This window comes from Dipodomys ordii, unplaced genomic scaffold (assembly GCF_000151885.1).
Source record: "Dipodomys ordii isolate 6190 unplaced genomic scaffold, Dord_2.0 Scaffold17, whole genome shotgun sequence".
NCBI lineage: Eukaryota > Metazoa > Chordata > Mammalia > Rodentia > Heteromyidae > Dipodomys > Dipodomys ordii.
This window is the reverse complement of record NW_012267233.1, coordinates 23,579,054-23,605,418: the sequence shown is the minus strand read 5'-3', so window position 1 is coordinate 23,605,418 and position 26,365 is coordinate 23,579,054.

Here is a 26,365-nt window from a genome sequence, read left to right as displayed (position 1 = left end):
TTTTTTTTCTTTCATGCAATTGTTTCTAACATATTTAGAAGATGATTTCTATGTTGCTTTGTATGTCCCTCCCCCATGGTATAACACCTGCTTTCACTGTATTTAATGTTGGTATAATTTGTGGAGGGGAAGGGCAAAATCAAATCATTTAACAAGGGATACAGGTTGACCTAATGCAACAATGAGATGTACAAGTCGTTATGTCGAAAAACGAACTTTACAACTTTGGTGGGGGGGGGGAGCATTGGGTGGGGGGAAGTGTAAGGAGTATGGGAAGGGATGGGAAGGGGAAACAAAGAGGAGGCAACAATACTTGATAAGAAATGGACTCGTTATCTTGCCCATGTAACTGTAACTCCTCTGTACGGTATTCTCACAATTAAAAAAAAAAGAAAGTAAGTTTTCAGAATTTGCTTAGAAAGTGATAGAAGATTCAAACAGAAAATTAACAAAAGATGTGATTCTTGTTGAAGTCACTAGCTCTTTGTTCTCTTTCTTCAGTTTTAATTCCAAATGTCAATGCCATCTGCATCAACTATTCTTTTGTTTCAAGTACAAAATTATCCTTCCTATCTTTCTTCTTATATTTTATAATGCTTAGCAACATAATTTTTTGAAGCATTTTGTGAAATACCTGGTTCTTTTTTTTAACATATACTATTCTAAACTATATCCGAGAATCTCTTCATAGTTTATTCACAAATCTGTTTCTTCCTGGTGTGGGAGAAAGCAGGCTTCTGCATTTCCATGAAAGTGCTGAAACTCACACATGATTGCTTTCTTCTGGTCCCAAACAAACTCCAAATTTTACCTAGGAAGGTGAATTGAGACACTCTTCTTGCTTTACTTCTTGTGAAAGATCTCCAGTTTTCACTTTCATATCTTTCTTTTTAATACTTATATTGGGACATGAAACAGTTAATTTACCCTTGGCTTTTTCACTCACTCATTGCTGGTGCTCTTCCACTTCACAAAAGCATCTTCTTCCGCTTTTTGCTGATTATTTGGAAATAAGAATCTAGAGGATTTTATTTTTGTAGTTGCCTCCAAACAGTCGGTGTTCTCAATTTTCAGCTTTCTGAGTAGTTAGGATTATAGAAATGAGCCACTGATGTCCAGATTGTTTCTTTTTCATGATAACCTTCTCAACACATATAATCCCTCCAATAGACATTAGATTATTTTTCAAAAATTAGATATTTAAAAATTTAATTTAAAATAATTTAATTTAAAAATATTTAAAAATTTAGATATTATTGTAAAAAGGAAAAAAAATCTTCCTCTCAAAAGCCCTGAATCATCCATATTAATTAAAACTTTTTTTAAGGGGATATGCTCCCAAATGTAAGGCATGAAACTTACATCCTGATCTATCATCCTTACATGTATTTTCTCATCTTCTACCTAACTCATGTGTCTTCTTTTTTTGTGCTGTTCTTGTGATATCATGAGTTAGAGTTGTCCCATTCATGTCTCAACATGAAAAATTTCCTGTCACATCCTGGCTCACCTTGACATAAAATTCCTTAATCCTTCAGGAAAGAGTCAACCACAAGTTCATATGTGATTTCAAAGTGTTTTGTTCAATTTGGTATTCAATTCATGTTCAGGGACTTAATGAATGAACCAAAGCATAACAAAACCTAGAGATGAAACTTTGAGTGGAGCATTGCAGTAGTAGTTACTATAGTTTCTAAAAATTGCTAAAAACAGTTTGCTTAATTTCCTTTATAGGTAGTCATTAAACATGACTTACATATAACTCAAATAACAATATCAAACTAAATATTACTTTTTTAATAGGTTTCATGATTAATGACAAAATAGTGACACAAACAGACTCAACTTTCAAGAAATCAGAATGTAATATTCACTGAAATCTAAAGTAAACATCATTATGTGACTATATCATGAGCCATTATTTTCATGACTCATCCACATATAAAATAAAATAAGAATTTTCATGTGTATACATTTTTGCTGCTTCATCTGTGTCCAATATTTGTGATTATATCACAGAGCCTTTTCAAATTATGAAGTTATAAAGAAGAAAAGAAGCATACCTAAGTAAAAAATGTAATAAAGAAAGAAACATTTTCCACTCTTATGTTGTTAACCAAGGAAAACATTTGGCTTTGCTATCACTTGCCAAGAGATTAGGAGACTTCATTAAATCCTGGATTTGAGCTCTAAGAGGTGTCATCAACTCAGCAGTATTTTTTTTCTTTTGCTGAGTCATCCAAATACACTGAAGGAAAACATTAATTTTCTCTTAAAAGTAGTCCTGAAAGCTGTGTTGCTTGAGAAACAGAAGCAAAGTCAGCTGAAAATGTTCAGTCAAATTCACCTTTTAAGTGGAAGTATATATTAAAAAATCAATTTTGAGTGTTGTTATTTATTATAAGCTAGAGTTTAATCCAACTAGGTTTAAATTTAATATAGTACTTGATCCTGTGTGCCTTCTATAATGAAATGTTAGCCCTATTTCTACTTTTTTGAAAGACATAATCCTTTGTATGAGTGAGTATAACTAATATATACCAAAGCCTTGACATGCAATATGTGCTAAGGAATGATTTTAAGTAAAAGACATGGCATCCAGACCTGACAAAGAGCTCCTTGTAGCAAATTTGAATGTTTCTATCCTTGCTCATGTCCAAGAAGATAAAAATCCAGTTGTTGTAATGGGGATGAGTCCCTTCTCCTGGTAGTTATTGCCTGAAAATTCAAAAACATAAGGATTAATATTTGTGTACACAATTTTGTCATTTAGTAATATTCTTCTCTTCATTCTTCATTGCTATTCCTTTCACATTTCAAGGCCATGTATGATCTGGCTTTGAACTGCGATTCTCAGATCTCAGCCTCCTTAGTAGCTAGGATTACAGGCGTGAGCCACCAGCTCCCAGCTACTAAATAGCTTCTTAATATTAAAGAATGAGACAATTATTTTTGAAAGTTCAATATCTATTCTTTCTAGGAGATACTCTTGTAAGATTACAAGTGGAAATTTCCATCTAAGCTTTGTTCTAAAGAAAATCCTTTCAAATCTGCGATACCTAGGTACATAAAAGCCTAGAGATAAAAATTTAAGTCTTTTGATAGTTCTTCAGCTTGACCATGGCTGCAGATGTGATTCTGTAAGTTTTCAGATATACATACAGTATTCTCTGTCTACGTAGTGTTTCAAATGAGGTTACTGGACATATCCAATATGATAAAAAATACATTTTACCTTTTCTATTTTTCCCTCAAGACCTTTATTATTTTTCAAACTCTGCTAATTAAAACACACACTACAAGTAATAATTTAAAAAAATATTGAAGAACATTTTACTTCAGACTTAGAAAAATACCAAACAAATCACTTCTTTATTTCAAAAGAAATTGGAAAGTTTAATACTGAATAAGAGACTGAAATGTTCTATGTTTTATTTTACAATACTCTATTCTACTTAATGGTTAATTCTATTTCATTATAGTATGTTAGTCTATAAATAGTGTTAGTTAAAAATCAAAAACTTTTAATTACTTTAAATTATATTTAGCATACCATATTTATTTAAAATGGAAAATAATGATTTGTGTTTGATAATTATAATCATGCAAGCCTTGACAGTTTCCTCAATACTATGGCTCTAAGCAGAGCACATGTTCCATTATTGTGGCTGTTTCACCATTTTGCAGCTTGGTATGTATTGTAGGTGTGGCTTTAAGCATGCAACTATTGAAGTTAAAAAAAAAAGGTGACTTATAAGACAATTCATACAACTGGAGAACATTATGCTAATTAAAGTAAGACAGACTTGAAAGACAATTTTTTTCTCATATGCAGAATTTAAATATAATTAGATACATGAATATAAATAACAAAAATGCATGAAGCTAGACACAGAATTATTGCACGGAAAGGAAGCAGAAGAGAAGATGACAGAAAAGGTATTGTGTAAGTCACAAAAGGTGAACCAAAGTAAATGGCATTCATGTATGGGAATATCATAATAAAGCCCATTATTGTACAAAAATACATATAGAAGCATCCTGCTTATCATTTCTACACATAGAGCTATTAATTATCTTCTGGCCTTGGCTCCTAATATTTATCATGAGTTTTTTTTTTTTCTTATATCCTAGGGTTTGGAGTCAGTATCTTATGCTTTCCAGACAAGTGCTCTGTAATTTAAACCACAGGTTCTGCCTGGCAACCTTTTCATCAAATGCACTTCCAATGTCCTAGGTGGAAACCACATGGTAATCCTTCAGTATATGAATATATATATATATATATATATATATATATATAGTCAAATCCCTGGGATTTCAAAATGGACAAAGGAAGGAATGAAAATTACCATGGTACAACCCCTGTTGACACTCTTTTTTTTCTTTTTTTTATTGTGAAAATACCGTACAGAGGGGTTACAATTACATGAGCAAGGTATGAGTACATTTCTTATCAAGCATTGTTGACTCCTCCTTTGTTTCCCCTTCCCATCCCTTCCCATCCCTTTCCATCCACTCCCCCGCCCCCGGCCCATCCCCCTTGCATATACATTTTTCTAATTTGGGGAGGGGAAGAGAAATAGCAAAATGGTGAAATAAAGATACAGGATGACCCATTGTAACAATGACACTATGTTGAAAACGAACTTTACAACTTTGACGGGGGTGGTGGGGGGGGAGTGAGGAAGCAGGAGAGGGGGAACTGAGGCATTAGGGCGATGGGGAGGAAAGAGTTGTTAGGGGAAAACAAAGGAGGGGGTAAAAATGTTCTATAGGAAATGGACTCATTACCTTGCTCATGTAACTGTAACCCCTCTGCACAGTATCTTTACAATAAAAATATATTTATAATAGAAACAAAAGAATATTGCAATGATGGTTTGCTTTAAGCCATCCACTCTTCTTTGCTGCATTGAGGGCATAGCTCAAGTGACAGTGTGCTCACATTGAAAGAGCAAAGATTGTATATCCAGTGCAAAAATATAACTGCTCTTATGTATCAATTTTACCTTCCTCATGAGCCACTTCCCAGTTCACATTAGACATTTTTCTACACTCCCTGTGTATACTGTGAAGGGTAATTTGCAACCATGACTGCTTCCCTTTTAAGATTAGTTCTATCTAACTTGAATAAAGGGGCTTGAAATTCCCAATCACAAATCATTGATAAAGAGATGCTGTGATTTAGTTAGTATATAGCTTATACATGAATATGAAGTTGTATTTACAACTTCATAAGGTGTACAATTATTGGTTTACTATGTATTTTTAAATTTTAAAAGCATGAAAATGTTGACTATTCTGGCTGTATTATTATACACCATATCCATGTACCTAATTATAATGTTGTAACTTTATATTTATGCAACTAAAGCAGAACATAATTTTAAAAAGTTTGTTGACATCCTTATTAATAGAAAAGGACTGACAATAATGATAAGACTTAGTGTATGAAGATAAAGGGTCTAGAATAATATCATGTCCAATGATTTATTGGAAAGTGCCAGAAAGATAAGGTTATATGTAATTGACACATACTGTATCAAGAACAATATCTAACAATGTTTACCACTTAGTAGACATCTCAACATGACTTTGTAGAAAAGTAATCACCAGCAAATATCATGTATTTCTGATGCTCCAGATTACTTTCACTGAGAGTAGACTAAAACAACTAAAATTGATCTTTCAAATAGTTATATTTGCTTGAGTTATAATCTTCCTAATTTAAATTTTAAATATTAATATTTTCATAAAACTTCACCCTTTTAAATCTGCTTTTTGTAATTGTCATCACAGGAATGGCACTAACAATACATTCTCCAACATCACATTTATTTCCTATTTCAAGACTAAACAATGCTGTCATTTACATATTTTTATTTTCAATATGGTTTCTGAAATGAAAAAAAAATACCAAGAAACAGTAACAAAACTATCATTTCTAAAAGTTTCAATGACTATTTCATTAGCTAGAACATTAACATTTTAAGTGAACTAAAACTTTAACAGTAATACAACTTTTTTCTCCAAGAAAAAGAGCTAGCTATTGAAAATTTAATCACATGTAATAATTGTTTGTTTGCCAATATTTCTCAAATAGTGTTTTGCAAACTATTATAACAGTTAAACTATTAAAATGAGAATTCTATTCACTTAAGAGTAGGTTCAGATAAATAGGAGATCTAATATCACAATAGAAAATGAACTGAATCAATTTCTACTCTTAAGTGAATAGAACGCTCATTTTAATAGTTTAACTGTCATAATAGTTTGCAAAACATTATTTGAGAAATATTGGTAGACAAAGTTATTACATGTGATTAAAATTTCAATAGTTAACTCTTTTTCCTGGAGAAAAATTGCAATCTTATACATTTTCTCTCATAACTACCCAATTTTAGTATTTACACTTTATTCTTTATGGTTTTATTAGTTGAATTTTCTTTATGGCAGAGGATTTATATTTTAGCTACCCAGCTATGAGAGAAAATGTATACAATTGCAATATACTCTATTTCTGGGCCTAATGTTATAAATTTAAAAAACCTTTCAAATTATATTTAAGCATAAACTCTGGCAGGTAACACTGCTCTGGACACATTATTGTAGTTCAATAGCCTGACCTTTCATTTTGAATTTTTAAATACAAGAAAAATATTGATTTATCCTAAGAAGAGTAGTGTAAAAGAGACCTAGAATTTCTAAGAACGAATTGGACGTTCTACAGCAGTCAATATTTAGTAAATACATAGATGATGGTATTGTCCCTAATTGCAAAATTACAAAGCTTCCCTGAAATAGAGAAATCTAGAAAGATATCACTATATGTTTATATGCAGTGTGGTGATGACTATGTAAGGATATATTGACTTTAAATTACAAATCATGAGAAAACATTTTCTAAGGAATGCACACAATAGTCTTTTTTCTTAAAAAAGTGTCCATTATCAAAACAGTAATTCCTAACAGCAAAATAAAATTAACAAAAATCTCAAAATAACTTAGCAGTCTTCTAAAGAACCAACACTGCATCAATGGCAGAACAATATGTTCAGTGGCTGATGAAACTAAAATAAATTTTACCTTGGTATATTTTTCCTACATCAAATTCTTTTTTGTATATCCAGTATTTAGGATAATTTATTTATTTGTCTAGAGGATAAGACATACTATAGCCTTTTACCACAACAACTACAGCTCTCATTTTTTAGGCTAATGTTTCATGTAATTGGTTTGCACCTCGTGATCTCTCAGCATCAGGGTCATATGTTTTTACTGAACCAGATAAATCCCCAACAAAATAATTTTTTAATGTGTTCTGAAGTAAACTTGGGAATGGCAGCCAAGGTTGAATTTGAAGGATTTAGCACCTGAAATTAAAACTAAAATAAAAACTTCAATAAAATGATGAGACTACACACACCTGCCAAATTTTCTGTCTGAAAAATGATTTTTAAAAAAAGCAACACTTGAGGGAGGAAATGACAATGTGCATGGCATTCTTTGACACTCTTCTCTCTTATCTGTTGGAAAATGCCTAGAGAAAGGTACTTCCATATCTTTCTTTTCTACCGTCACATTTTTATGCTAAAAGTTGTTCAAATGAACATACTAAATTCATCTTCAGGCAATCACCATGAAAATGAGTAAGTACTGCATATAACCTAAAGCAAATGTGATTCATCACACTCTTTTACAGCTGCCAGAAAAACTGTGGTTTCAAATGTATTTGTGAATCCTCTACAAAAATTGCTTTACTTAAGGAGGAAGAAATTCTGAGAAAAGAGGATGGGAACTTGAGGAGAAAAGGTTAATTTTCCCCCCATCCTTAGATCTTGTAACATGTGTCTGTGCCTACAACAAAGCAGCATTGAACCATCATTTGATATAAGCTAAGAATTATGGAAGCAACTTGACCATGTCTTTCACATAAAATAACTGTTAGAGAATTTTATTTGCTCCAGGGGGTAATAATGGTGCAGCAGTGAAAATATCAGGCAAAGAGTATATTGAAAGGTATTCTCCAAGGCAAGAAGTTGTTTAATTATTTTAACTAACAAAAGCCTTTCCAATTTCTGAAGATGACTCAGGACACAATACCATAATACCACCACATATTTGCACCAAGTATCTGTTGATCTGCCACCTATGACTGATATTGTTCTAAATCATTAGTATTAAAACTAGGCAACTGCAAATTAAGGACATGTGTCTTTAATGTGAAAGAAAAAATATTTACGACATATCTCAAGACAAGAGAGAACTTAATCAACCAAGTGTATCTTGGGTATAGGTCTACTGCAATGGAAGCATACCAAGAAGAAGAGAATTGGACTTATCTGTGAATGTATGGGTAAATGGGACTTTCAGCCAACAGGTGAAATGGGAATCAGTGTACAGGTACTTACTGAAAGGAAATCACAGGGGTTCTGGTAACGAAAAGTTTGTGCTTTTCCAAAACTTACATATTGCTGGGAGACGTGGCTCATGCTTCTAATCCTAGTTACTCAGGAGGCAGAGATGGGAAGTCTGCAGTTCAAGGCTAGCCTGTGAACTGTGAGATTCTTATCTCCAGTTAACTGCTCCAAAGCTGGGAGTGGATCTTTTGCTCAGTGGTACAGTGCCAGCATTAAGCATAAAAGCTAGGGGACAGTAACCAGCTCCTGAATTCAAGCCTCAGTACCTGCACAAACATAAAAACAAGACTTTCATATTTAAATATTTAAAAAAATTGTAAAGGTGATGAACAGAGAGGTTACAGTTACATAAGAAAGGTAATGAGTACATTTCTTTTTTGAACAGTGTTACCCCTTCATTCATTTTCTCCCACTTTCCCACCCAGGCCAGCTCCCTTCCCTCCCAAATTGTAAAACTCATCTCCAACTTAGTGTCTAGTAAGTATCACTGTTGATTAATTCACCCTTTGTCCCACCACTTCTGTGATTACTCTTCCATTTCCTAAGTCATATAAGCTTATATACAAGACAAAAGATAGAGAAATTTTAAAATATTACATGCTTCCATCAGAAAGAATGATATTGCCCTATATTGCAATCGTTATACATACATGATGGTAAAAAGAGATTGAAAAAAAAAGAGATTTATCTTTTCGGGTGATGGTTATATCATGACCAAAATTATTGCCATTTTAAAAGATTCTATAGTTCTTTCTCTGTAATATCTAGGTTGTCTTCAATCCCCGAGGTTCGATCTTCTGCATGGTTTAACCTATAGTCAAGAATTTCTACTTTAAAAAAAAAATTCCTTTCTTTCTAATTGGTCAGCTTTGATGGCTTCAAATTCTTTGTTAGAGTCTTGTTTTAGAAAAGGTCAAATAAGATTATGTTAAGTGAAATGAACCCCAAGATAAGGACACAAGTAGTTTTTTCTTTCTTGCTATTGCTTCTAACATATTTATAAGGTACCACATAATTTTTTGTGATGCTTTGTATGTCCCTCCCGTACATTATAACACCTGTTTTCACTGTATCTGATGTTGGTATAATTTGGGGAGGAGAAGCGAAAAAACAAATTGTTTAAACAGGGAGACAGGTTGACCCATTGCAACAATGAGATGTACAAGACTCTATGTTGAAAAATGAACTTTACAGTTTAGGTGGGGGGGGGGTTGGAGTGTAGTTGTGGAGATGGGAGGGAAGGAATGGTAGGAGAAAAACAAAGGAGGAGACAACAATGCTTGGTAAGACATGTACTCATTATCTTGCTCATGTAACTGTAACCCCTCCTCTGCACAATATTCTCACAATAAAAAACTTATTTAAAAAAGTAATGTATTCATCACCTTACTTATGTAACTGTAATCCTTCTAACATCACCTTTACAATAAAATAAAATGAATTTAATTAAAAAATATATTTAGGGTGAAGGCCACTTGCTGAAATGATTTGGGAATTATATTAAAAAATTTGGAATTCACAAGAATGTCCACAGAAAATTTCAGATGCAACACTAAAAGTTTGGGAAGAATTAATGCAAAAAAGAATTACTATCAGGTCTTGATGTTTCTCAAATCTCTGATATCTGACAGTACAAACCAGACCTCTGAAATAACGAATATCTAAATTCTATGGATTGACATTATTATAATAATGTACATTTATTGACATTGATCAAAGTAGACTTTTTTTTTTTTTTTGTCAGTGGGTGAGGTTTGAACTCTGGGCCTGGGCGCTGTCCTTCAGCTCTTCAGCTCAAGGCGAGCACTCTACCACTTGAGCCACTTCCAGTTTTCTAGTTGTTTATTGGAGATAGGAGTCTCACAGTCTTTCCTGCCCGGGCTGGCTTTGAACCGCGATCTTCAGATCTCAGTCTCCTGAGTAGCTAGGATTACAGGTATGAGCCACCAGCGCCTGGCCAAAGTAGCCTTTTTTTGTATTAGTAGTAATGGTGCTAAGGATCAAGCCTAGAGCCATGTCCTTCTAATCAGCTGCTTTTCCATCTACAATATCTCCAGCACCGGTCAATGTAAACATTTAAGGATCGAACTGAGTGATCTACATTGAACGAAGTGGTCCATTTTAATTACAAAAAGGCAAGAACAAAAGTGCACTTGTATAGGTTATTTTTACCCATATATTAAAGTACTATTCTGTATCTTAAGACTTAGTCTGTTGATTTTAGGAATGTGTCAGAGTAGAAAGTAAACTTGTGGTAATGATTAATGATTAATGTTTTATGATCTGTAAGAATTGTTGAAGGAGCTGGGAAGGTGGTTCAGTGGTAGAGTACTTATGTCAGGTGCATGAGACCTGAGTTCAATTCCTCAGCACCACATGAACAGAAAAAGCTGGAAGTGGCATTGTGGCTTAAGTGGTAGAGCAGTAGCCTTGATCTGAAGAACTGAGGGATTGCACCCAGGCCCCATAATGACAAAAAAAAAAAAAAATGAATTGTTGAAGGAATGATAGATAACACTGTCTTAATAGTGACAGAAAAATAAGAAAATTCTTAAAGAAATATTTTAAATTAAAATTATTTCCTTATTTATTTATTATCAGCGTAAGTTGCTATAATTTTTAACAGCTCATAAAATAAAAAGTAATTTTGAAGTCACAAGATAAACAGAAAGAAAACAATAATTGCATTTATAATCTGATCCCAGTTAACTTATACATTATGCAAAACATTGATTTAAATAAGAGCAATATGTGTATATGTGATAGCAGGATAAATATTCATTATGTTTCATATTAGCATTTTTTTGGTTTTAATTGTGTAAATGTTTCCTTTTCTCCCTTAATTACTCTGTTTTAATACTCGATTAAAAAGAAAAGTGATATATTTATTGAATAAATCTGTTTCAAATTGTTGTAAGCCTAATTGATACTCCAGGACTGTCTTTCTCAATGTAGCTTTTGAATTGCCATTGAAATTAAGTAGTTTTAGTCTTCCATTTGAAAAATATTCAAGATATTATAGTTTTCTAACATGTATTTTGAAAGCTTGCCAATATTTACATAACAATTAGTTACAATATTGGTTGGGATACAATGAATAGTAGATCAGTTTGAAACTAATTGATATGCTAATAATATTGATTATGTAATAACTATATTTATTGAGTTATTACATAATCATTTAATACTCATTAGCAGATAATTTGAATTTAATCATGTCCATTGAAATGCACTCCCACACTTAAATTTTAACATCATTTCAAAGAGACATAGGAGAGATATATTTAAGAAAGAGAGAAAAAATGAAATATTTCATCAAAATTTGTAGATATGGTACTTTGTCTTTTTCCAATATTATTGAGCTTGTGCTTGTTTTTAATTTCAGGAATACATTAAGTCTCTATAATAGTAGGACAAAGAGGATACTTTAGAATAAAATAATTATATGGGAGACTATTTTAGACTCAGAATATATTAAAGTTGAATAATTTATTCATATAAAGAACATCACTACCATTTACCAGAACTGTTCTATACTCTGGGATGAAGTATCAAAAATATATGTTTTGGGTAGACTTGGGATTCATGTCTTTGATGACCAAATAAAAGAGATTTCTCTATATTTCCATAAAATATTTTTTATTAATAAGATTTTTTATTGTGAAAATACGGTACAGAGGGGTTAGGTTACAATTATGAGCAAGGTAGTCAGGACATTTCTTATCAAGCACTGTTCCCTCCTCCTTTGTTTTTCCTATCTCTACTACACTCACACTGCTCCTTCCCCCAAACCCCCTACCCCCTACCCCCGACAAAGTCGTAAAATTCGTTTTTCCACATAATGTCTTGTACATTTCATTGTTGCAGTGGGTCCACCTGTATCCCTATTTAAACGATTTTTTTTTCCCTTCCCTTCCCAAAATTATACCAACATCAAATACAGCGAAAACAGGGGTTATACCATGGGGGAAAGACATATAAAGCAACAAAAAAAATTACCTTATAAATATGTTAGAAACAATAGCAAGCAAGAAAAACCACTTGAGTCCTTATCTTGAGGTTCATTTCGCCTAACATCAACTTATCTGATCTTTTCTGCTTGTTTCAGACATATACTAGTTATTGCAAATAAGGGAAACCATGGGACTTATGTTTCTTTGGGCCTGGCTTACTTCACTTAATATATATTTTTTTTCCCAAGTCTTTCCATTTCCTAACAAATGGGGCAATGCCATTCTTTCTGATGGAGGCATAGAATTCCATTGTGTATAGATACCACATTTTCTTGATCCATTCCTCTACTGAGGGGCATCTGGATTTGTTTCATATCTTAGCTATGGTAAATAATGCTGCAATAATCATAGTTGTGCTGGTAGCTTTAGTATGGCGTTGTTTTTGATCATCCAGGTAAATGCACAAAAGTGGGATTGCTGGGTCACAGGGGAGCTCTATGTGGAGTCTTTTAAATCTCATCATTTAATGTTGGGTCTTCGTCCATCCCACAAAAGACAGACTGGGTCCGAGGAAAGGTAAGTGTGGCGCTTGCCCATTCCCTAGCCTCCCTCAGCCCAGGAGACAATCAGACACAGCAGGGAGCCAAATCCAGCAGGTAGAAAACTCATTTATTAACAGAGAGCAGCTCCTTTTAAAGACAAAAATGGTGGGTGGCATGGTAAGGGAGGAAGAGGAACCAATCACTGTCAAGGTCACACCCTATCATTCACCTGAGCCTTCAGGGGCTGGTTAGGCACCAATCGGCACATCAATTGGGCTCTGCCCACTCAACCCTCTCCCAGCGCCATCTTGGCTGCCCATGTGCTCTACAATTTAAGATAAGTTATATTATGTATTTTGCAGATGAAGTATTCATTGCACATTTAAAACTTGGTATTGATCCCATTCTATAATTTTGAATGTGTATTAGTATACTTGAACTGCAATATACCAGTGTCACAGTATAATTTATTCTCTAGCAAGTTGGTATTTAATCATTTACTATTATCTTCAGAATTTGCATCAATATTGTATTAACTTCCATAAGTGACATGTATTATCAAACAATTTTAATAACATATGTACCTTTTAGCTATAGTTTAATGGTTATAGTTAGTCATTCTCACATGAGCCTCCATACATAGTAAATGTGGGTGATTTTAATGTTTAAAATATTATGTATATTGAATGTTTTAGCACTCACAAAGCACTTTTACATATATTATTCCAAGTAATGTTCATAAGTCGTCTCTGTGCCAGGAAGGACATCGTCCTCTTAAAGATTAATAAAGTAAGCCTCAGAGGAGTTATGCAAAGTTCATAGCCCCAGGAAGTCAAAGACTTGATAATTAAACAAAATTTTTCAGACACTAAATCTTAAAAGCAGAAAATGATTTCCAACTATCTAAGACTTGCATGTCCTTGTGTGAACTTTTGAATCCCAAACCACTTGGCCTAGGGGCTTAACGAAATAAGGCAGAAATAATCTTTTTACAGCAGTTTTGCTGGGTGAGGTTGTCAGGTGTCTCCACAGTGTGGAAAGATTACAGGATATTAGCTTAGTCATTAATTGCAGCTCCTGTGCTGAGAGACAGTGGAGAGAAAGACATGGAGCTGGAGTTTAAGCATGCAAACATATACGATTCAGAGCCCAGAGGAAGAGCTTCTAGTCTGGTCATCACCAGTCCCTTTGCATAGATACCTAAGGAAAGTCAAGCAACCTGTAGGAGCTTCTTTAGTTGTTGTTGTTGTTTGTTTGTTTTATTCAAAAGAGAAAAGAGGGTGGTATTGATTTGGCAAGTTAGCTCTAATGGTATCACTTAAAAGACATGTATTCAAGCAGCAAATTAGGACCAACACTTTCCTTTCTCTAATGTTCTTGCTTTCAGGTTTCTGTTTGAAGAAGTGAAAGAGATTCTTTTTCTTTCTAATTAAATGTTTGTTGAAGTTTAGAGCACTTTTTGTTTGGCAGCTTTTTCTTTTTGAAATGCTTTTTTTCTGTGTTCACCTTCTACTTGCACATAGTAGTGGCTCAGTGGTATCAGTTCTCCCTAAACTCTGGTGAATAATTCTAATTTGGTCTATATCCTTAAGCCATTTCAATTTTCTTTTGTCTCCATTCTGGTAGAGTTTGTTCCACAAGGTCATTGATCCTCCTCAACTTTATGTACTGTCTTGTGCCAGAAAGATCTTAACAGATAATTGGATCAGACACTGTTGCAAATTACCATGAATCAACCAGTGAAATGTTATATTTTCTAGCTATCTTTTTGTCTGAGCTTATGACTTCTTTAGACTCTCCAAGGGGATATCCATGGAACAGATTCTACTGTTTTTTCTCTCTAGAGAATATGGTTTTATTTAAGCCCAACTACTAAATATCTTCTACAGACATTAGTGTCCCTCATAAATATGTCAGATTGGATTTAAGAAACAGCTGATTTGGAAACTTCTGGAAACCTTCAAGGTCTCAAGAGATTGCATTTTACCTCCTCATTATACAAGGTATATTATCATCCTCTAACTTCTGAAGAAACAAACCATATTAGTATTTTTTTTCAAAATTCTTGCTCTCTTCTTTCTTTGTGCCAGAGTTAGTCTGAAGAAAAAAGATTTTTTTTTTTGGCCGAGGTGGTGGGTAATGTTTGGGTTTGAACACAGGGCCTGGAAGTTGTTATTTATTGTACCATTTGAGCCTGTCCCCAGCCCTTTAAGGCTTTTGTTATTTTTCTGGTAGAGTCTCCTGTTTTACCAGGGCTGGCTTCAATCGAGACCATAACACTCTTGACTTCCTTTCTCTGAGTAGCTAACATTATAGATCTGAGTAACTATGCCTGGCTATTGCAAACTTTATTTTTATTAGTGTTTTGAGGATTCTTATTTTAAGTTGCTAAATTGATCCTTTCTTCATTTTACAGTCCTTATTTTAAATTGGATTTGAAACATTTCAAGAAACTTTTCTCAATTTCCCCCTGATACTTCAAGACCATTATTTCACCAGGGAGATAGATAGATAGATAGATAGATAGATAGATAGATAGATAGATAGATAGATAGATAGATAGATAGATAGATAGATGGATAGATAGATTGATAGAGAGAGAGAGATACAGATAGATATAGGTATGTTTTATATACACATTTATATATATTGGGCTAAATAGATCTAATTATATAAATTTTGACTATAGTTGTCTTTTTTGGCAGTGTTGAATTCAGTGTTTTGTGTAGATGGTATTTTTTTTTTAATCACAGGAGCCACATGTCTATTCCCTTATTAGTTTGGTTCCTTTTCAGATAGGTTCTCACTTTTTGCCCATGCTAGCCTAGACCATAAGTCTATTATCCTTCCTTCTGTAGATAGGATGACAAGTGGATTCAGCAAACTATGTCTATTGAGATGAGTCTTGCAAACTTGAGCTAACTCATTTTACTCAAGCTCCAGAGCAGGATGACAAGAATGAGCTATTGTAATTGGCACCTTTTTATTTTTATTGCTAAAGATACTAGAGATTTTAACTCCAGGTCTTTGGTTTGCTCCCCAAGTGCTTCACCAATTAAGCCATGCCCTTAACCTTTTTTTAGTTTAGCTATTTTTCAGAGAAAGTCTCATAATTTTGCCTGAGTTGACCTTAAATCTTGATGTCTCTACCACTCTACCATCTTTACAGATATAGGCATGAGCTGCCATGTAAGGTTTGTTCTTTGAATTGTGAAGTCACAAATTTTGCCAGGCTGATCTTGAACCAAGATTTTTGTATATTTACCTGCCAATCAGATGGTATGATGGTTATGAGGCAGCACACCCAAGTTTTCCTTTATCTCTGAAAAGTCATTTACAAAACATTTAACAAAAATCTCATATCTTTTTTTCTGTCAAGGTGTTAGGACTTTTCACAAAGAACTTTAAGGGATGTGTTCATTTTCCCTCCACCGTATACTGAACTCAGACAGAAACTGAGTATGTTACAAATTTGTAAAAGTATATAAAAATCTTCAAAATTGTCTTTATTTTGTTTTTAATACTTTTCTTGAATTTCAATAAGACAATTCAATAGCAATGACTGTATTCTTTCTGAGGCTTTTTTCTCTGAATTCTTTATTCCTAGAAATGTTGTGACTATTTATTGCTAATAAATGACAGAGAAAAATGAATAGTATATTTTTTCTCTTCATGAAGGACAAAAATAAAAACATTTAAAAGGACTAAAAATGAACTATATGCCACAACTGTGTGCGGGATGCAGCAGATATGAAGGAATGAAGATGGCCAATGAAGAAAGTGCTTCATTATCTTAATGAAAACACCACTACTGAAGAAAATCCACATAAAAAGAAAACGGTGATCTAAGGATATGTTTCCAAATTTTGACAAATATTCACAATCAGATAAGTTATGCCATAGTCACGATATAGAATATTTCACCAGGGCTCTTTTCAGTTAGTTCTCTTCTCAGCTCTGACAAAAAACACTTTTGATCACAATAATTTGTGATTTTTTAAAAGTTTTCTTATCATGGATATATGATGCAGTTGGCTTTATTTTGGGTCCGCATAATGCTCTTCATAATTATCTGTGTTATCATAAACTTTATTTCAGTTCTTTTTATTTCTGGGGAAGTTTTTCTTTTATATTATATACATATTAACATGTTCGTTTATAGAAGCTGACAGCCATGAGGACAATATTCATCTTTAGTTTATGATGAATGTAATGAGCCATCATTCATATTTTTCTGATTGGAATTGAAATCAGTATCATGGTTCTGTTATTCATATTTGAAAAATGTTAACCATATTTGGATATTCATTATTTAATTAAAGTGTTTAAAGGCACAAATTTAGGTGTACATTATTCTACCTAAATTGGATAAAACCAAATCATAGGATGTTTTGTAATTGATTTCATTTGGAATTATTTTTCCAAATAAAATTTTCCTATATTTTTAATAAAACTTGAATAAAATCATTAAGAAATATTTAAAATTAGTGAACGCAGTCTTATATTAATTACACTATTCTCTTAAAGTCCATTACATTGTTTCCTAAAGTCCATTCACAAAATTATATAAAGTGAAATATGTTTTTCAATGTTTAAAGTTATTCACACAGTGAATAACTATTTTAAGCATTCTGGAAAATCGGTAGGACTGAAATTCAGAATTCACAAAACTTATTATGAAGTTGAGCTTTTTTTCCCCATTACTGTTAGTGTATGTGCTTGGGAAGTCATTGTTTTCAAGCATCTGATCCTACATAATAAACTCTTCTGAGAATGAAAAACAGAATAAATTAACAACACATTAACAATAAAATTATATTTCAAAACATGTATTCTTATGATTCAAATAAAGCGGAAAAAACAAATAGATTAATATATCAAATTCTAAGATTAGACTTTGTAGTGTAGATCCACAATAGTTATTTCTTCAAAACAACAAAAAATGTGTAGAAATGAAGTTATAAGAAGCATTAAAGACAATTTAAATTCAATACTTAACAAGAACACAAAGTGTATCTCTAATATACTGGTTATTTCCTAATTAATTTTAATGTTCTTCAAAATTTATCAGAATTAGACACTTCTATTACCATGTTCAGTACAAATGCTATAACTCTTATATATGATTCTCTCAGGAACAGGACTTTTTTTGATTTGTCTAAACCCCAGGTTGTTACTAATTAATTTAACTGGTCATTTATGCTTCGATTATTAAGCTAGATTACATTATATATTTAGTAGTTTGTTTTTATTTAAGGGAACTATATTATTTTTTTAATTTTTATTTATTTATGTACTTATTTGGTTGGTCATGGGGCTTGAACTCTGGGCTTGGGCGCTGTCCCTGTGCTCTCCATCTCAAGGCCATCACTCTACCACTGGAGCCACAGCGCCACTTCGGGTTTTCTGGTGGTTTATTGGAGATAAGAGACTCATGGAGTTTCCTGCCCGTGCTGGCTTTGAACCATGATCCTCAGATCTCAGCCTCCTTAGTAGCTAGGATTACAGGTATGAGCCACCAGTGCCTGGCAGCACTATATTCTAAAACGCTTTATTTCATTTTGATGTTCACCCAGTGTTTTTTATTTTAATTTCAAATTTTGAAATTTGATTCATGAAGTTACTGTGTACACATTTATGTTTAAAAGAAGGAATGAAAATGTTGCTAATTGCAAATTGTTGTCCCTGTCAACATTACTGACCCTATACCAGAGACAAAGGAAATTTACCTATTGATTCAAAACTTGAGGAGACATCTGGAAACAACTGTCCCTTGTTGCAAATAAATGTCTCTTGCTTTATCCATTAAGAGATTTGTATCCATTCACAAAACTTTTATTGATATAGGTGCTTTAATTGTAAGCTTTATGCTATTTCCTCATCAGGAGGACAGTCCATTAATCAAAAGGCAGATACTTTATATGCATGCAAACAGAAATAGGAAGCAACAAAATGATATTGTGCTGATGCTTTTAAATAGTAAATACATGAAAGCTTAAGTGGTGTCATCTTTTTATTTATTGAATAGATGCAATGTTGTGGGGAGAAATTCAAAGAGGAAGCAACACATATACGTGAATATGTCATATAGTCAAATAACTTTAATAAAGAAAATGAGAATTTTGTCTTTTTTAAGGAGTTGTACAAATGATTTGTTAGTTAACAAATCAGTTTGTGAATAAAATAGATCTTGATCAGTGTGTCAACCATTTCAACATTCTCATCCATCTCTCCTCCTTTTACCCCTTACCCTACTCTTCTTAATTTTGTAGTATAAACATTGGATTTTTGTCTGCATCCTCTTCCTCTTCTCTTCTTCATTTGTCTGTTTCTTTTCACTTGAACCTACACCACCCCTTTCAAGTATCTGCATCCGGGTGTTTTATTTATCTATTTTTTTATTTTTTGCTAAATAATTTTTTTGTGAGAATGCTGTACAGAGGAGGGGTTACAGTTACCTGAGCAAGGTAATGAGTACATTTCTTACCAAGTATTGTTGTCTCCTCCTTTGTTTTTCCCCTACCATCCCTTCCCTCCCATCTCCACAACCATCCTGATTGGGAGAAGATCTTTACTAGCCATACAACGGACAAGGGTCTCATATCTAAAATGTACTTGGAACTCAAAAATTTAAATTCCCCAACAACAAATCCCCAAAGAAACAACTGCTCAATAAATAAATGGGCTAAAGACTTAAAGAGAAACTTTTCTGGTGTTTTATTTTGCTAAATTTTTGACTTTGCCTTTCTAAGGAATTACACTAAGGACTTACATTAGTTGAGTTTTTCCAGGAATCTACCTTATTTTATTTTATTTTCTGGTTGTGGGACCTGAACTCTGGGCCTGGGCACTGTACCTCAGTTCTTCAGCTCAAGGCTAGCGCTCTACCAGTTGAGCCACAGTGCCACTTCCAGCTTTTTCTTTTTGCTTATGTGGTGCTTAGGAATCCAACCCAGGGCCTCAGGCATGCACTGAGCCACCTTCCCAGCCCCTCTACCTTATTTTAGTTAACACATTTGTGTACTTTTGCATACCACCCAATGTATTTTTCTTCATTTTTCATATTGCTTCCATTTAACCCTATCAAAAGTAACCTTTTTCCAGATATTGAGATTATATATTTATGAATTTCTTGTTATTCTAGATAGAATTCTGATGGCATATAGGGCCTGAGAACAAATTACAGCATTCCACTAGTGAAGATCTAAAATGTGAGCATATTAATTGCCTGTTGTGTCCTGTGTAAATAATATAAACTTGGTTCGGACCTGGAAAAGGGAAACAGCAAAGGATAACAATAGAAATTTGATGTTATGAATAGGTAATTGGCATGGATGGAATTTACAGTAGTCATGAATAATGTCATGGATTAATAATTATTTTGATATTACTTTATTCTATTAGACTCCAGACCCAATCTAAAATCTGATCTTATCAAATTTCTATCTTAGAACAATACTGCATAACCTGAGTCTTAGACTATATAGAAAAAGAAGCCCTTTGTGTAATAGGAAAGGAAGGAATGTTTCACATTAAGGCCATCCATATTTCTAGGAAGACAGCATCTCTTTTTTTAATAATTATTTTACTCAAAACCAGCTGCACTAGCCTCTTGCTGCTCAATCCATCCTTTTTGCCAACCAGCCCAGCTGAGGGTTTTGAAATTGTGTCTGCCCTTTTCAAGACTATAGTACTACTTTTACATGATTAGTCAGCTAATCCTTTTCAGCTGTTATAGCTGGAATTTGTACATATTTTCTCACTACACACTACATACATGTAATTTTGTGATTCATAGTCCCAGAGGGATTCTTTTCTTTTATATGATCAGCAGTTCTGAGAATACATCTTTAAGCTTTGTTTTGTTCCATGCTGTGACATTTTATTAATCAAATGGCATGATTTTCTTAGAAAAACTAACTACAACAAAATGTACACAATGAAAGAGGTACCTGAAAGAGGACAGTGGAATGAACAAAAAGGGAATAGACAAATGAAGAGAGGAAAGCAGGGGAAATGCAGCCATAAAATTCATGAAGAGATTAAGAAAATTGAGGGGAGAGATGGGTTGAAAGAGATTGAGGAGAGTAATGAAAGGAGTGACATTGATCAAGATACACTGCATTCATAAATTGCTTTGCTGAATAGAAAAATCTTTTGTACAACTAAATACATGCTAGGAATATCCTGTGTATCAGATTCTGTGCTTTACAACAGGAGTAACACTCTCTTCATCACAATCTAGTATATTTAGTAGACTGGCCAATGTTGTCAATATGATATAACTTAAGATGCAGTTAGTGTAAAGATAAATAATAAGGAAATGATTCATTCTGTTTAGAAGTTATGATTTCACATAGAAAGATATAGTTAGATTAGATAGATAGATAGATCGATAGATAGATAGATTTTTTTTGTCAGTTGTGGGACTTGAACTCTGGGCCTGGACACTGTCCTTCAGCTCTTCAGCTCAAGGCTAGAGTTCTACCACTTGAGCCACAGTGCCACTTCCAGTTTTCTGGTGTTTAATTGGAAATAAGAATCTCAAGGACTTTCCTGCTCCGGATGGCTTTGAACTGAGATCCTCATATCTCAGCCTCCTGAGTAGCTAGGATTACAGGCATGAGCAATGGACACCCACCAAAAATAAATAAATAAATAAAATAAAAAGATAATTTTTAAATGAATAAAATGTTGGGAAAATTCAGGCTCTGGTCCACACATCTATCTTCTAGAATTTGTGCTATCTGACTCTGCTTATTCTCCACTAATTAAGTTTGAGTTTCATGACTCTACTCAATTCAGAGAATTTGAATACAAGTTTTAAATAACAGCTTTTCATGGAAAAACAGTTTGAGCAAAACTGTCTTGCTCTGTATTTTTAAATTTGAAAATTGAGTTCCACTGAATGCTCCAGATACTTAAGACAGAGATAACATGATCATTTCCTTTAATTAAAATTTTTAAATTGAATCCGTATATCATTTTTGAATACATAATTTCTGCTCTTCTTAAACTACACTGTAGATGTTTTAATTATATATTTCTTTATCATATTTTATTATTTATTTATTTTTATCAGTCACAGAAATTGTCCCTGGGTGCTGTCCCTGAGCTCATATGTTCAAACTAGCACTCTAGGACTTTGAGCCATAGCGCCACTTCCGGTTTCCTGTTGGTTAATTGGAGATGTTTCATGGACTTTCCTGTATTGGCTGGCTTTGAAGCACAAACACCAGATCTCAGCCCATGAGTAGCTAAATTTCAGGATCTTCTGTGGCAAGATTTTCCAATTTCCTGTGTTTCATACTCCACCTTGGAATGCTGTATAATCCATAAGTGAAAAACTGGAAACAAGAGGTTGTTCTAGTGTACTGTTTGCAGTTATTTCTCTTTTTTGTTGTTTTCTTTCCCCCTTTGGTTTATTCTCTGTTGTCACTCTTTTTGATTTCTGTACTCTTTGTCTTGCATATTAGTTATTTCTGATTTTGGGAACGGAATGAGAATCACAGGAATGGTGGGACAAAGGGTGAGCCAAAGCAAAGGTAATACTCAGTAGACACTATGTTGGAAATGAACTTTACAACTTGGGCGTGCAGAATGGGGGAGGTGGAAGAAAATGAGAGAGGGGTTAATATTGTTAAAAAAGAAATGCACTCATTACCTTATTTATGTAACTGTAACCCCTTTGTATATCATCATTACAATAAAAATAAACTTACAGTCATAACTTCCCTAAGCCAATGGCCATGTTAATATATTGTTTACATAATTTCAGTACCCTGAAAAACGATCAGGTTTCCACTCAAGGATGGAACAGAGTTTGACTTAAAAGTAGATTCAAGTCAGAAGACATTGCAATTGTATTATTCAAAGAGTATAGAAGACTATCTTAAACAATTAGTTGTTACCAATAGTGAAATCTTTTCTTCAAATATATCTCTTTTTTATATATAAATTATCGTTTAGAATTGGACAAAGTTTAAAACATGTCTGTTCATTAATATAATTCATTTTGATCAATGTCACTCCTTTGATCATTCTTCCCTGTCCTTTATTTGCTTTGGGGTCCTTAAAATTTTATTGTAAAGGTGATGTACACAGGAATTAGAATTACATGAGTCAAGCAATGACTGTTCCCTTTGAAGAGTGTTACACAGTGTCTCATTCTTTTCCAGGTTTTCCCTCTCCCCCAAGTTGCATAGTTCATTTCCAACATAGTGTCTTGTGCATTTCACTGCTGAATTGTTTTACCCTTTATATCATTTCTATGCTTGCCTTCCCCTCCCTAAATCAGATAAACCTACATATAAGACAAAGGGTACAGAAATCAAAAACAGTGACACAAAGGACAAACCAAAGAAAAATGAAAAAAAAAGAACTCCAAATAGTACAGTAAAGACCTTTTGTTTCCATTTCTTGGAGTTCATGTTGATAAGCATCATTTTAGATTATCATCTGCACATAGCTATTGAGAACTTGTGATCTTCTTCTAAGAATATCTTCCTTTATTCCCACTGTGTGAATGTTTAGATTGCATGTTTCCTGTCTTTTCAAACCACACCCATTTCCTTAATTTTCCTAGTTCCAGTTTTACATATTTATATATATATGGATATATACGTATATATTACAGCTGTCCTTCCTTCATCTCTTCATTCATTAACCCTTCTTTTCTTCACTACCCCCACAACACTATTCCAATTTCTTAGCATTCAGTGTTTGGACTGTAAGGTAATTTTTCAAATGAGTTAGGCCATCAGGATACTCCACTGCATATACTCTAGTTTAGTTAATATGTTTGTGTATATATGCATCTTAAATGGAGTCCTACTTTAAATCGAACTAAAGAAGGTTCAAACCCTGAAACCAAGTTGGACACTCTGTACTTTGTGCTTATCTTTACTTCTGCCATTTTTACCACCCTCCTGAACCTTAGGTTTCAGATTTTAAACACAGGTTCAAAAGCAGTGATGTACTGTCTTCTTCATATACATTAAGAATAATTCAAAACTCCTTTTTCAAGTAAATATTGAAATTATTAGATATTTCTATTCCTTCCTGACAGATGAAATGCCATCTTTTCCAGCATTATGTGTTATATTTTTAACTAGAGGTGCTAAAACTGCCTTTTTATATAACAACTATTAAAAACAGGTAAGACTGTCTTTAAAAGAATGGACTAAAAAATAAATAGAAGACATCCCCTTTTTTGGTGGATGGTGTTACTGGACCTACACTACTACTGAGAATATATGGAAAAGTTAAAAACATTAAAATATTATGCTAAAGTCATTGAAGAAATAACAAGTTAAACCCGTTGAAACTAAATTTTGAAATTATAATTAAATTTGAAATAATAATTAAAATTGTTTTGTGTGCCTTTACTACATTTTATATTCCAGTTGTAAAGAATAAATTATTTTGCAATTCTGGCTTGCTTGCTGTTCAGAAATAGTTGGATATAAGTGCATGATTTATATTCCACTTGGTAAAATGGTATCTGAGTAAGAACAAGGAAGCAAATACATTGTCTGCAACATAGTTTTCTAATCTGTAAAGCATTCTTAATAAAGGAATTGTGTCTCATAGAGTTTTATGGTTACTAAATTAATTCATATACACAGCTTAGAATGACATTTAGCATTTGATAGCTATTCAAAATTTTCTTACTGATTATTTTGGGGATAGTTCATATAGATTTTTTAAGCTAAATCAAATTACTTTGAGATAGACATGGGAAAAATACCTAGCAGAGCACACCCAGAGAGGTGAAGTATTTTCTTAGAAAACACCTTATCTAAAACACTCCCAGGCTCTGACCTCTGCCCTAGTCCATCCTGTCTAGAATTCATGTAGTCTGAGTTTAATCATCCAGAACCAAGTCTCCTTGGATCCCACTTCCTGAATATAATATTTTTTCACTGCCCTTTTTAACATAGGAATCAGCACTTAACTTCTGTGTTACCCGGCCCAATGCTCTCTAATATGAATATTGTATAACAAAACAAAAACATACAAGATTTGCTACATCTTTATCACATTAGAGTAAAGAAGCACAACAAAGTCAACCAATCAAGAAACCAATAACCTTATTTGAATCACATTTCTAGCTTGCAAAGCCATCTTACTGCTTTCATGCAGCAGTGCTCCCGTGGGTTTTCAAGCTCACAGGCACAGCAATTCAAGTCTATGATAAACATGAACAAGGAAACCCATGTTTGATTTGATACAATTGTATGGTATGCTATTTGACCACTTCTCTAGAATAAGAAACTCATGGAAATAAAAGGAGCTTGGCTTCCAAAATGGCTGGCTTCGATTTAGTGCTACATTTCTATTTTGCTTTATGAGTTCTGTAATATCAGTCTATTTAGTTCATAATGAACAAATGATGAATAATTCATAATGTAAAAATTAATCAGGGAAGTCTGATTTTAGAGACCTTATTCTGATGGAAGGCAAAGTCTCCTTATATATCATGAAGTACATAGTTTAAATAAGAGATTTTTTTGTTAAAATCAGTCTAAAATGCAATATATTCTGTATAAGCTCCAGTGCAACCCCTTAAGTAATAGAATTTATCTGAACAGGCCTATTATGATTATGTGCAGATTTATTCACAAAATTCAATATAATCATGGACAGGCAAACAATCTTGCCCTGCTCCTTTTTTCATCTAATCTTAAATCATACTGAATAATAAATCAGTTGAACTGATGGCTTATATGGGGTGCTGTGTTCTTTGGATAAATAACACTATTATAAATTCTCTAACCTTGGAAAACTGCAACTGTAATTTGCATTGTGCATAATATTTTTAGTGCACTATGACACTACTACAGAGTTCCAAATGTGAAAAGGATCTAAAGATGTTTGCTTCAAACTTTATCTAATAGAAAATCATAACCAGGGATTTGTTCACAAGGAAAGTGAGATAGTTTAAAAGTCGCTATTAAAAGTACATGTTGAAATTTAATTTTTCTTAAAAGGCATTAAATGAGTGGGAAGATATGGATTGATATGGTACTAAGAGGTGGGATATTTGGGAACTAAGAAAAACATGGAATCATAAGTTGGGACTGTAGCTTTATACTAATAGCAGGAGTGTTCTGAACTATGGCATTGTTTCACTATGGGATAGCCTACAATACTTTGAGACAGCGCAGAGAGTCCACCAGCAAGAAGTACCATAACAGAGGTATAGGCTCAAAGATTTCCCCAGCTTGTGGAACTGTGAGCTCCTTGTGGTGTGTGTGTGTGTGTGTGTGCGTGCGTGCATGTGTGTGTGCTTGTGTGTGTGTGTGTGTACGTGTGTTTGTGCACAGATGAATTCACAGCAGTACAAAAACTTGGACTCTTGGCTTGTGGTTGCACTTGTTTATTTCACTAATGTCATGTGCTCTACTATTAAAGTACACTTCTACAGTTTTTGCCAGATAATTGA